Source organism: Ailuropoda melanoleuca, chromosome 15, assembly GCF_002007445.2.
Source record: "Ailuropoda melanoleuca isolate Jingjing chromosome 15, ASM200744v2, whole genome shotgun sequence".
NCBI lineage: Eukaryota > Metazoa > Chordata > Mammalia > Carnivora > Ursidae > Ailuropoda > Ailuropoda melanoleuca.
In genome coordinates this window covers 225,442-237,742 of record NC_048232.1, presented here as the reverse complement: position 1 = coordinate 237,742, position 12,301 = coordinate 225,442, and the positions used below count along the sequence as shown (strand labels likewise).

At 46.2% G+C, this 12,301-nt stretch overlaps 1 protein-coding gene across 1 annotated transcript in view; it reads left to right on the top strand.

Moving 5' to 3' along the window:
• DIP2C (disco interacting protein 2 homolog C) overlaps nucleotides 1-12,301 on the top strand; it is a 351,333-nt gene that overhangs the window by 229,011 nt on the left and 110,021 nt on the right. The window lies entirely within an intron of this gene.

Here is a 12,301-nt window from a genome sequence, read left to right as displayed (position 1 = left end):
AATCCTTGGAGCCTGCACCAGGGAGATGAGCCCCCCAGACACCTGCCTTTGAAAACACTGGTGCTTGCATCCAGCATCCCCATAGAGCTCACACTCAACTCACTTGTCCCACGGCCCTGTGCAAAAGGAGCAGTTTGAAAAGTGATTACGCTCTGTGTGAAGAAGAGTCATTTGCTAATCTTAGAGCCTCTGCCAGAGGGGCAGGGTTGGGACTCTCTGGGGACAGAGGCACAGATATGCACCATTTTTTGCGCTTTGCTTCTACCTTGGTACTGTGGCTTTGCTAAAGCCACCAGGTGTGCCCAGGCCCCCGTGCATGCCTGCTGCATCAGTGAAGCCAGTGGGCACGCCACAGCCCCACACTCTCCTGGTGCCTTGCTAGAGCTGGCAGGTGCACACAGACCACACGGGGAACACCCATGCATGCCTGGCTCTGGTAGCCCGGGGGCTTGCATATCTGGGCCCCACAGGACTGTATCACTTGGAGAGAGTTCTTGACAGTTGACCACCCCAGGGCACTGCATGGACAGCACCCTGAAACACATGCCCAGTGTGTCTGTGATCAAGGTCTATTTACTTGTCCTGGGGCTGCAGCATGAGGCACGGGCTTCAGGTTTGGCACACATTTGGAGACTACAGAGGGACTCTCAAGAAACACAGATGGGGGACAACTTTGTACTCTTCCCTTGACCTTGCTATAGCTCATGGGCGTCTCCCGGAAAGAAGCTACACACTCATCTGGAGCCCTGATGCTTGCAACTGTAGCCCGGGAGACCCTCCAGTCGTCCGGGTCTGGAGGCCAGCAGGGTTATGATGGTGATCCCACAGGACTGTATATATTAACTGACGTACATTGAAAGCTGCTGCCTAAGAACCTGACTTCTGGTCAGCCTGAAACTGGGTGCTCAGTGGATTTCTCCCTTTGGAATGTGGATGGGTCTTGGTACACCCTCAACAATGGGAACGTATCAGGAATAAATCTGGCTGCTTAGAGAATCAGAAATGTTCAAGAGACAACCAAGGACAAGGCTGCATGTGAAGAGTCATCACTCGCACGGAGAGACTGGGAGAGGTGGCTGCTCCCCTTAGTAAAGAGTCAAACAAAATGAAGACACAGAGGAATTTGTTTCAGAAAAAAGAACGAGAAAACCTTAATGAAGTGGAGACAAGTAATTTACCTGATAAGTAGTTCAAAGTAATGGTCATAAAGACAGTCACGGAACTCTAGAGAAGACTGGATGAACACAGTGGGAACTTCAACAAGGAGATGGAAAACAGAGGGAATACCAGACAGGAGTCACAGAGCTTGAGAATAACATAACCGAACTGAAGAGCACCCTGGGAAGGGCCCACCCGCTGAAGCAGAAGAAAGCATCAGTGGTCAAGACGACAGGACAGTAGACCTCACACAGAGCAGCAAAAAGAAACAAAATCAATTCATTTTAAGTTAAGATCACTTCAGGGACCTGTAGGACAACATCAGGTGGAACAGCATTCACATTAGGGAGTCTCAGAAGGAGGGGAAGAGAGAGGGGCAGGAAATGTAATTGCAGAACTAATAGCAGAAACATCCCTAACCTAGGGAAAGAAACAGACATCCAGGTCCAGGGAGCCTGGAGAGCTGACAGTAAGATGAATCCAAAGAGTTCACAGCAAGACACATTATAATTAAAATGTCAAACGTTAATGAGAGACTCTTAAAAGCAGCAGGAGAAAAACAACTTGTTACATACAAGGAAACCGCTAAGGCTCTCAGCAAATTTTTCAGCAGAAACCTTGTGGGCCAGAAGGGAGCAGCAGGATATATTCAAAGTGCTGAAAAGAAAACCTACCACCAAGGATGCTCTGCCCAACGGTGACAATTTTGTCATTCAGAATTAAAGGACGGATAGTTTTCCAACAAGCAAAACCTCAAGGACTTCATCACCGCCAAACAGGCTCTATGAGAAATGTTAAGGGACTTCTTTAAGCTGAAAAGAGAGGGCTTTGATTAGTAAAAAGAAAATAAATTAGAGTATAAATCTCACTGGTAAAGGTCAATGTAGAGTAAAGGTAATGGATTAATTACTTAATAAAACTAAAACTTAGAGTGAAGGTTTAAAAGACAAAAGTAGTAAAAATCGTGAAAACTCCAATACTTAGTTAAGGGATACACAAAGCAAAAAGATGTAAGTGTGACATGAAAACATTAAATATGAGGAGGGCAGGTAAACTCAGTTTTAGAGTATGTTCACACTTAAGTTGCTATCAAATTAAAATAGACTAAGATATATACACACACACACAAGTAAGTGTGTGTGTGTGTGTGTGTGTCTATAGACTGTTATATGTGAACCTTATGGTGACCAAAAAGCAAACACTTCTAGTAGAGACGCAGAATATAAAGGGAAAGGAATCTAAGTGTAACACTAAAGAAAGTCATCAAATCACAAAGGAAAAAGAGAGGAAGAAAGGAACAGAGAGGCCCTACCGAAAACAAGCCAGAAAAGAATTAACAAAATGGCAATAGGAATCTACTTATCAGTAGTTACTTCAAATGTAGAAGGACTAAATTCTCTAATCAAAACACAAAGAGTGAGTCAATGGGAAAAAAGCAAGAGCAATCCTTATGCTGCCTTCAAGAGACTCACTTCAGAAGCAAGGACACACAGAGACTGAAGTGAAGGGTTGCAGAAAGATATTCCATGGAAGTGCAAATGGGAAGAAAGAGGAAGAGCTGTAGTTACACCAGGCAAAATAGACTTTACAACAAAGACTCTTAACAAGAGACAAAAAGGGAGATTACATAATGATAAAGGGATCAATCCAGGAAGACGACATAACATTTGTAAACATTTACGTACCCAGCATAGGAGCACCTAAATATATAAAGCAAATATTAACAGACCTAAAGGGAGAAATGCGGCACAGCAGTAGTAGGGGACTTGGATATCCCACTACACCAGTGGACTTAATTTATGTAGAACATTCCATCCATAAGCAACAGGGTACACATTCTTCTCAAGGGCATTTGGAATGTTCTCCAGGATAGATCCCATGTTAGGCCACAAAGCAAGTCTCAGTAAATTTAAGAAGAGTGAAATCCTATCAAGCATCTTTTCTGACCCACAGTGGTATGAAACTAGAAATCAGTTACATGAAGAAAACTGGGAAATTCACAAATATGTGGAGATTAGACAACACGCCCCTGAACAACCAGTGAGTCAATGAGAAGCTCAAAGGAAAAGGTGGGAAAACAAACAAAAGAACATACAAAATCTGTAAATTCAGAAGAAGTGGTTCTAAGAAGGAAGGTCTACCTTAGTCCATGAGAAAAATGTCTAATAATCTAAACGTAAACCTCAAGGAACTAGAAAAAGAGCAAATGAAGCCCAGAGTTAGTAGAAGGAAGGAACAAAGATCATCGTGGGAATAAATGAAATAGACTAGAAAGAGAATAGGGGGAAAAATCAATGGCACTAAGAAGCTGGTTCTTTCAAGAGATAAGCAAGGTTGATACCCTTTCAGCTGGACTCAGCAAGGGAATAAGAGGACAGGACTCCAATATAATCAGAAATGAAACAAGTGACAGCCGACACCAGAGAAAGACAAAGGGTTATGAGAGACTCCTGTGAACAACCGTATGCCAACAAATTGGACCCCAGTTCCTGTATACCTTCACTCTCCAAGGCCGAGTCATGAAGAACTAGAATATCTGAATACCAGTTAGTAGTAAGAAGAGTGGCTCTGATCAGCAACCTCCAGCAAACAGAAATCCAGGACCGGAGGGCTTCACTGGTAAATTCCACCAAACATTCAAACAGATTTAATACCTATCCTTCTCAGACTCTTCCAAAACATTGAGAGGAAGGGAAGCTTCCAAACTCATTTTACAAGGCACCTTTACCCTGATACCAATACCAGATAAGGATGCCATAAGTAAACAAAATTACAGGCCAATATCCCTGATGAACATACATGCAAAAATCCTCAACAAAATATTAGCAAACGGAATGCAATAATACATTAAAACGATCATATTCCATTATTTAGTGGGATTTATTTCAGGGATGCATGGATGGGCCAACATTCACGAATCAATGGGACACACCACCTTAACAAAATGAAGGCTAATCATATGATCATAGATACAGGAGAAGCACTGGCAACATTCAAAAAAAATTTTTTTATGTTTTTATTCAAATTCTAGCTGGTTAACATGCAGAGTTACATTATTTTCAGATGTACAGTGCAGTGATGCAACAGTCCCGTACAACACCTGGCGCTCATCAAAGCAAGCAAACTTCTTCATCCCCATCACCTGTCTCACGTCTCACCCATACTCCAGCACCCCCCTCCCCAACCATCAGTGTGTTCTCTATACTTAAGAGCCTGTTTCTTGGTTTGCCTCTTTTTCCCACCTTTGCTCATTTGTTTTTTTCTTAAATTACACATATGATTGAGTCACGTGGTCTTTGTCTTTCTCCGACTGACTTATTTCACTCAGCGTAATACTCTCTAGCTCCATCCATGTTGTTGCAAGTGGCAAGATTTCATTCTTTTTGATGGCTGGGTAATATTCCATTATATACACCACATCTTCTTTATCCATTCATCAGTTGATGGACATCTGGGCTGTTTCCATAATTTGGCTTTTGTGGATAATGCTGCTTTAGACATCAGGGTGCATGTATCCCTTTGAATTAGTATTTTTGTATTCTTTGGGTAAATATTTACTAGTGCAGTTGGTGGATGGTAGCGTAATTCTATTTTTAACTTTTTTTTTTAATTTATTCGACAGAGATAGAGACAGCTAGCAAGAGAGGGAACACAAGCAGGGGGAGTGGGAGAGGAAGAAGCAGGCTCATAACAGAAGAGCCTGATGTGGGGCTCGACCCCACAATGGCGGGATCACGCCCTTGAGCCGAAGGCAGACGCTTAACCGCTGTGCCACCCAGGCGCCCCTCTATTTTTAACTTTTTGAGGAACCTCCATACTGTTTTCCAGAGTGGCTGTACCAGTTTGCATTCCTACCCACAGTACAAGAAGGTTTCCCCTTTCTCCACATCCTCGCCAACATCTGTTGTTTCTTGTGTTTTTTATTTTAACCATTCTGACAGGTGTGAGCGATATCTCATTGTGGTTTTGATTTGTATTTCCCTGATGATGAGTGATGTTGAGCATCTTTTCATGTGTCTGTTGGCCATCTGGATGTCTTCTTCAGAGAAATGTCTATTTGTCAACATTCATTTTTGATTAAAAAGAAAAACTCAGCAAAGTGAAGCTAGAGGGAATACGCTTCAAAATTATAAAGGCCATGTATGACAAGCCCACAGCTAACCTTTCACTCATTTGTGAAAAGCTGAAAATTTTTCTTCTTGCCACTTCTATTCAACATAGTATTGGAAGTCCTAGCCAGAGTAGTTAGGAAGAAAAAGATGTAAGTGGCATCCAAATTGTTAAGGAAGAGGTAAAACGATCTCTATTTGAGGATGACATGATTTTAGAAGACTCTACAAAAAAAATATTCAGATTATTCAGCGAATTGAGTAAAGTTTTAGGGCAGAAAATCAACATATAAGAATTGATTTCATTTCTATATGTTAACAGTGAACAACCAGAGAAATTAAGAAAACAATCCCATTAATACTTACATCAAAAAGAGTAAAATACTTAGGAATAAATTTAACCAAAAGGAAGAAAGACCTATACTCTGAAAATCATAAGACATTGATGAAAGAAATTGAGGAAGACACAAATGGAAAGATATTCCATGCTTATGGATTGGGAGAAATAATATTGTTAAAATGTCCATATTACCCAAAGCAATCTACAGTTTCAGTGCAATCTGAATATTAAAATTCCAATGGCACTGTACACAGAAATAGAACAAACATTCCATAAATTTATATGGAACCACAGAAGACCCCAAATAGGCAAAGCATTGTTGAGTAAGAACAAAGCTGGCGACACCCGGCTCCCTAGTTTTAAATTACATTACATAGCTGTAGTAGTTAAAACAGTGCGGTATTGTCAAAAAACAGACATGTAGGTTAGTAGAATGTAATAGCCCAGAAATAAACCCACGCATATATTGTCAATTAATTTAGGACAAAAGATCCAAGAATACACAATGGGAAAAGGACAGTCTCTTTAATAAATGACATTGGGGAAATTGGACAGCCACATGCAAAAGAATGAAACTACACTTACCCGGTACACAAAAATTACCTCAAAATTAAAGACTTGAATGTAAGACCTGAAACCATAAACTCCTAGAAGAAAACATAGGCTCCAAGTAAGCTGCTTGACATCAGTCTTGGTGATGATTTTTTACATCTGACACCAAAGGCAAAGACAACAGAAGCAAAAACAAACACGTGGAACAGCATCAAACTAAAAAGCTTCTGCACAGCAAAGGAAGCCATCAGCACAAGGCAAAGGCAGGATGCCATTCCTACGGAATGGGAGAAAATGCTTGCAAATTGTGTATCTGATAAGGGATAATATCCAAAATATATGTAGAATTCATACCACTCAATAGCAAAAGACACAATCCAATTAAAAAAGAGGGAGAATATCTGAATAGACATTTTTCCAAAGGACACACGTAGACGGCCAATAGGCCAAACATGCCCAGCATCACTAATCATCGTGGAAATGGAAATTGAAGTCACAATGAGGGGTGCCTGAGTGGCTCACTCAGCTGAACGTCTGCCTTGGGCTCAGGTCATGATCCCCGGGTTCTGGGATTGAGTTCCACACGGGGAGCCCGCTGCTCCCTCTCCCTCTGCCTGCCACTTCCCCTGCTTGTGCTCACTCTCTCTCTGTCAGATGAATAAGTAAAATCTTTAAAAAACACACACACAATGAGGTATCACTTCATACCTTTTGAAATGGCTAATATTAAAAAGACAAGAAATAGCAAGTATTAGCAAGGATGTAGAGAAAAGGGGACCCAAGTGCATTGTTGGTAGGAATGCAAACTGGTGCAGCCACTGTGGAAAACAGTATGAAGGTTCCTCAAAAAATTAAGAATAGAGCTACTGTACAATCCAGCAATTACAGTAGGTATTTTTCTAAACAAAAATGAAAACACTAATTCGAAAAGATATATACTACCCCTATGTTCATTGCAGCATTATTTACAATAGTCAAGATAGGGAAACAACCTAAGTGTCCATCAGTGGATGAATGGAGAAGAAAAGGTGGTATACACATACATTACTCAGCCATAAGAAAGAATGAAATCTTGCCATTTGCAATGACGTGGAGGGACCTTGATATGCCAGTTGAGATAAGTCAGAGAAAGACAAGCACCATATGATTTCTCTTAAATATGGGATCTAAAAAACAAAAAACAAAGCTCATAGATAGAACAGATTGGTGGTTGCCAGTGGCGGTGGTTGTGGGGTGTGTGAAATGGCTGAAGGGGGTGGACAGGCACAGACTTCAGTTTAAATAGTCGGTAATATATATGGCGACTGTATACAGTGATAGTATTGCACATTTGAAGGTTGTCAAGAGAGTAAATCTTTAAAGTTCTTTTCTTTTGTAGTGATAATTTTGCAGTGTATACAAATATTGAATCATTGTTTTACATCTGAAACTAATAGAATGTTATATGTCAATTATACCTAAATTTAAAAAAAAGAACATTGAGTTTAGTAATCTGTCAGTATCTAAGTGTTTGAATATCTCATTCCTCAGGGTCATTACATGAGAAATCTGGATAGATGATAGGGTGTTGCTTGTGGCTTATGTTTTGGTGTTTGGACATTGTGGAGTCCCGTGTTCACCTATGATTTGCCAGATGTAATTCTAAATCTTGCTGTTACAGCATAGTCAAGTATAAGAAACATATGTTAGACATATCCCACATATCAGAGTTTTTTCGTCCGCGTGAATGACATTCCATAGTAAAGCAAAGGTACAGAAACTTCAGGAAGAGACAAGGGGAGGAGACTCTAGTAGGGTTGACATGGGTGGTCCCTGAAGACAGATGGTCTGATGTCATCCAAGGAGGGAGAGCCGAGAGCCATGAGGTGTGGGCCCCCAGTCACTGGTCATGTTCTGTGTTATGCCCTTGGACTCTGCACTGGATTGATCCAGTCTTCATTCGGCACATTGTCAGGCACAGACTGTGTGGGATGCTGCTCCTAGCTCCAAAATGTCATGGTTTACATGTGCCCAGGCTCAGAGTTTCCGGAGAACTTTCTGGGTGTCTTTGTGGCTGCTCTGACACTCAGCGGGGTCAATTGCCTTCCCGTGCGGATGGGGGCTGCCTCAGGGTCTGCTCCTTGGAATGGAAGGAGAGAATGTGGCGTTCCCTTAGAAAATGAAGGGGGACGGTTGCTGTTTTGGTTTCCTGGTTACAAAACCCGGGAGTCGCATACTTGACCTCTCGGGCACGCGTCCGTGTCAGGCGGGGCAGCTGGTGACTCTGGAAGTCAGGGACACCCTGCGACCCCTGACCACGGAGCCTCTTCCAGTGGCCCGATTCCTGCAGGTGTTTGCTGCCAGCGCTCCAGGTGTGCGGCAGAGACCCCACAAAGTGCTTCCACAAAACCTGAGTGCTGTGATCTTCACAACTGAGGAATGTGGAGGGGTTTAGGGATTGAACGGATAGCCACGTTCTTCTAGGTGAGTCTTTGGTGCCAGGTTAATTCTACTGCAGTTAACCTGAAAGCTGACTCGGGGACATGTGATGCTCCTGTTTCCTGGGTGTTAAGTTCAGTGGGTTGAGGCCATTTGAAAGGCAAAGGGCTGGTGACCTCAATTCAAGGCTTGAAGCCCTCTCAGGTCTGTAGTCAGTAGCATCAAAATGATCACCTGGAAGTCAGTCGCCAGAAAACCATTTGAACAGGGAACACGTGCCTCTGCCCTTCCTGCCATCTGACAGCACAGGCACACCATTTCCAATGCCACCGACGCAAACATGCAAAAAACCCAGCGTGGCCACCACTTAACACTTCGTGGTGCTTTGAAAGAATGAGGTTAAGTATCCTTTGAACATTTGACAGACGTATAAGCCATTCGTTTTAATTGCAGTGGAAACCTTTTTAATGGTGTGAGTAGGAAGTTACTGCAGTAATGGTCCCCGGGAGGGGAGGTGTTTCGTCATGGGTTGTGCTGACCACGGGTCAGCCCCCTTTGCTGAGGAGAACCTTTAGCGGCCGCCTGGGTGGTTCAGTGAGGGTCCGTGCAGTGTGTGCACCCGAGAAGGACTTCTGCTGGCACAGCTGTGGGCAGGGGAGCGGAGTCTCACCTGTGCCTTGTTGGCCCTGCTGGGACTTGTCTTAGACGGCTAGGCTGTGACCTCCCAGATCCTCGGATTATCAGCCTGTGCCACGGGACCTGGAGACCCTTCTCAGAAGAAAATACTGAGGTTCCTCTCTCCACCAGACTATTTCCTCATGGAAAACAGAACCAGGAGATGACTTTGTTTCCTGAAGCCAGAAGCTGAGCGGCGTTCCTCAGGCCCTGTGATGTCAGAACATGATATTTGTGTCTCAGAAAACTTATTTTTAGGGGCGCCTGGGTGGCTCAGTCAGTGAAGTGTGTGCCTTCCGCTCAGGTCCTAATCCCGGGGTCCTGCGATTGAATCCTGCGTCAGGCTCCCTGCTTAGCAGGAAGTCTGCTTCTCCCTCTATTCCTCCCCCTCCCCTGCTTGTGCTCTCTCTCCCAAATAAATAAATAAAATCTTTTAAAAAAATAGCCTTTTAAGAAAAGAAAGAAAACTTACTGTTACACAAAAGAACCTTTTGGCGCCGTGCAGTTCAGAACAGGTAAGATGATGGGGTACGTGAACATTTCCTCTGTCTACCGGGTCTGTGCTCACTAGATTTGCCACAGAGGGCCTAAGGAGAGCCAGTTTTCCAAACCCCGAGTGTCGTCCAGTGAACCGAGCGATTTAGTCTCGTGTGTTTATTCTCCATCCTAGTTCCTGGGGTGGGCGGAGAAAGCTCATCTTTCCACACGGAGTTGGCAGCAGAAGGGACTGAGTCCCTGGGTGGTTTGGCCAGGGCATGTGGAGCCCCAGAGGGCGCATCCAGGGGCATTGCCGCACTGGGCCTTGTGGGGTTGTGGCAGAGCTGGGACAGCCTGTTGCTGTCACCCTGCTGAGGGGACGGAGCCTGAGTGAGGCCAGCAGTCAGCAGGGCACGTTTGTCGGCCGGAGAAGAGGCTCCACGGTGTCTCAGCCAACCTGGGCTCTGCCGCGGGCACGTGAGTCTGATGGGAAAGTGGCAAGGCCGCGAGGAAGGGGTCAGAGTGCGCGTGTTCCAAGGACCATGGGCCCAGGGACACAGAGGCCTGGGGGCACCTGAAGCCTGTGCCCCTGAGACACCTTTGCCCCCTTTCTGTCCTGCTCCACCGCCTGAGAGCCAGCAAACTGCCCCGTTGGCAAAGAACGAAATCGGATCAACACCAGCTGGTAGTCGTGGGGCCACAAATCCTGAGTGAGTTCACAAGATGGACTTTCTGTGAGCTCTCCTCACGTTTGCTAGTGTTCATCTTGGGAGCGTGATTGCTGCGTCCTGACTGGGGGCCTGGGACGGAACAGACCACGGTGGAGGCTCCAGAGGTCATCGGTGAGACCAAGGAGAGTCTTCTTACGGGGTGACATAATGTGGCACCTCTCTGTGTTGCAGGAGGGTTGGAGGTGACAGGCTGAAGTCAGGTGTCGTTTGGCTTTTCCTGAAGTTCACAAGAACTTGTGACTGGGGAGGTAGTCACTGTCCCGACAGCCCAACCCTTCAGAGGAATGGCCCTCAACCGAGCCACCTCAGGGTTCGAGTCTACATGCTCTATGCAAAGCCCTCCTGAGACGGGATGCAGCTCCCCAAAGCCGGCAGCACGTGGGCTGGGTGGACAGAGCTGCTTCTGCACAGTGGACTGGAGCCGAGTAGGAATTTAACCGGTGGAGAACCCCCTTCCAGCTGAGGGTGGAGCAGGTGTGGGTTCTGAATTCCGGGCTGAACTGTGGCCTTCTGTCCGTCAGTCTCCTCACCTGCTGTCCCACCTCTTCCTCTGGCTTAGCTGTCCCGTGTGCGTGATTACATCATTTTAGAAATCAGTGAGGAGCAGATCCTAGAAAGTCAGGTGCAGGAGAGCTGAGATGGGAGGCGAGCCCTCAGTCACCAGCCCTGGCAGGTCACGGCTGACAGCCCGCGCTCGCTCTCCTGCACTGGTGCTCCCATGGCCTGGGGCTAGGCGGTCTCAGCAAATTCTCGCTCATAAAGAGCCAAACAGGATCTCAGAACGTGTCTGGATGTTTGGCAGCGTGATACCCAAATTCACATTCGAGTGACCGTTAAAAACTACTTAAAGCAGCAGTGTGTGAAGGAAGAGTACCTGAAACGGGCACATCTGTCCGTGGGCATCGGCCCTCCGCTCCCTGCATGGGCTGCACACAGCGTCAGGAGGCTGGTGGTGCGCAATTCCACATAAGGATCGTGGCTTTCCCTGTGGGTTGAACTGTGAACCAGGCCCCGGAAAGGCTAGTGGTAAGGTGTCAGTGCTGTGGACTTCCCTGCGGGAAACACCCAGGTCGCTGTGTGCTTTCTTAGCAGGCTGCACGTGGGCAGAGTGAGAGGAGGCCGTGGCTGGTCCACGCGCAGTGGGAACGAATGAGAGTGGCCTGCTCACCATGTTGTGATGTTCGGTTGTAGGAATGCCTGCTGCTTCCCGGCTTTTGCTTTCTGAGTCAGACCTGGTGTGACTGGGGGGGCATAAAGCAAGCCGGTTGAACAGATGTGCCACAGGCAGCTGGACGTGGTCAGTGACAGACCACGGGGTGGCTGGGCCCTGGGCTGCCTTTCCCAGGACATCAGTGCTGGTCGTTCAGGGCTTCCAGACTCGATGCCTACAGTGCGGGGGGTGTGGTTCCCGTCCAGACCCGTGTCCCCACTCACAGACAAGACCTGCTCTGGGAGCAGGAGGGCGGTAGGTCTTCATTATGTCGGTCGGGACTGGGCGTCCAGCTCGCCCACATCACGTGTCATCAAACAGAGCAGGGCCCTGTGCTCTGAGCATCTTTAAAATCAGACTCCATGGCAAGTAGGAAGATGTTTCCTGGGCCTTTCTGTTCTCCGCGATAGTTACGTTCTGTGCTCATCGTCTTAGAGAACTGGAGGGAGACACAGCACAGCCCTTTCTGGAGACCCGCTGCGTGCCAGCCGCACACTGAGCACTGTCCACGCTCCTGGGTCCCTCCGTCGCAGCAGACGTGGAGACTGAGGCCGAGCTGGCCGGCTGCCCTGTTCAAGGTCCCGCGGCGGCAGGCACAGCCTGGGACGCGACCCGGCTTGCACAGACTCCT